The sequence below is a fragment of the Populus euphratica genome, unplaced genomic scaffold (genome assembly GCF_000495115.2).
Source record: "Populus euphratica unplaced genomic scaffold, PopEup_1.0 scaffold53.1, whole genome shotgun sequence".
NCBI lineage: Eukaryota > Viridiplantae > Streptophyta > Magnoliopsida > Malpighiales > Salicaceae > Populus > Populus euphratica.
The window spans coordinates 77,960-79,784 of NW_011499934.1; positions in this window are offsets into that span (position 1 = coordinate 77,960).

Genomic DNA, 1,825 nt, shown 5'->3' on the forward strand with positions numbered 1-1,825 from the left:
AATAGAGAGAAGTCCTTATGCACTTGGTCCTACAAGACTAAAACCACACGATTAGCATTCTTGTTTTTTTAAGTTTAAAAGAGGATGATATAGTGTTTATCTTTTTATTTATTTTTCCAGTAAGATAAAAGCTCAAAAAACCTCAACGAGATTTATATTGTCAAAACACCTATCAAAACCAAAATTCATATTTTTTGTCATAGAATTTGGCCAATAGACCACTCTCCCTCTCCTCTCTTATTTCCAATGACTTTCTCTCTTTTTAAAATCTAGAGACTAAAATGTAAAACAAACAAAATGTAAGATTAAAAAGTTAAATCCTCATAACACAGAAATCAAAAGGAAAAGGATAAAACTTTAAGGGAAAAGCACACCTTTTCATGAATAGTTAAAAAGAAAAAAAGGATGTTTCTTTGTTTTTATGTTAAATTTGGTGCATGTTGTTTTAAATTTTTATCTGGTGAAAATAAATCATATCATTTAAAAACTAAGCATCAATGCAAAACCCATCTAAACAAATTATGGATGAATGCTAAATTAATCTCAAAGAACTTTTGATTTTTCTACTGAAAAAATCCTTGGTTTTTCTAAATTTAATTCTTGATTTATGGTAACTAATCAAAAGTTGATAATAGTGAGAATTAATTCTTATTAACTCTTCAACCTTTTAGGTTTTAAAATTCATTATAAAATAAGGGAAATGAAGAGTTTTTAACTTGAAATTTTCAATTTGTTTCACTCTCTCTCACCTTATTTTTGTTTGTTATATTTAGGTAGGTCGAGAGGCAAATTAGTACTTTAAAGGATAATGAATATTATTAAAAATAAAGGTGGTTAACGCGACATGTTAAAGCATGGGTTAGCACATGCTTTTTGAGAAGCGCGTAAAGTGTTGCTCAATGGTTAAACACAGGTTTCCAGGATGGTGTTCTAATTATCTCGACAACACACTCTATCCCTATATAGCGCGTATGGCTTACAAACCTTCGGTTTGACTTCTGCAACCTTTTTTCCCTTTCTTTTCTCTCTCATACACAGTTTCTATATCTGACCCTCTAAATTTTTAAAATAACCTAATTAGTACTTAAAAAGTGCATTCTCATTAAGGTTTTGTATCATCATATTGCACTTAAAGTGTCATTATATTCTCTAACTTAAGCATGTTTTTATAATAACAAGTTTGATAATATAAGATATCTTTAATTTATGATAAATGCTCATTTTAAATGCAGACATATGTCACAATTCCAAGGATTGATTGATGTGATTAACTATTGAAAGTGAAAAGATAAAGAAAAGGCTAAGCTTAAAATAAACATGCTGATTCAATTCAAACTGGAACACTGTTCAGTTATTAGATCATATTTGGAGTTATAGATCTTGGATTCTAGTTTGGTTTATATGGCCAGAAAGCTAAGACATAGGCCTAAAATATTCATGAAAGTCTAAGACTCAATTCTGCTGTTTGGAAGTCCAAATCTTAGCATCAAAAGAAAAGTCCGAACCTATCTTGCAATCCAAACACTGTCTAGTGTTCGTCCAAATTTTAGCATCAAAAGAGAAGTCCGAACCTATTTTGCAATCCAGACACTGTCTAGTGTTCAGCCTGTATCTCGAGTTCTAGAACTTCAAATGCATCAATTTTTTTTATTGAAAAGTTGAGATAATTTCCTATAACTTTTATGAAGACTATATGTTCAAATTCTAATGTTAGTAATCACGTTTTGTTCAGACAAGAAAATAATGGTTGTCATAAAATCAAGATGTAGATGCCCACTCAACAATTAGTTATCAAATCAATAATTTTAAATTTTGGCTTATAAAA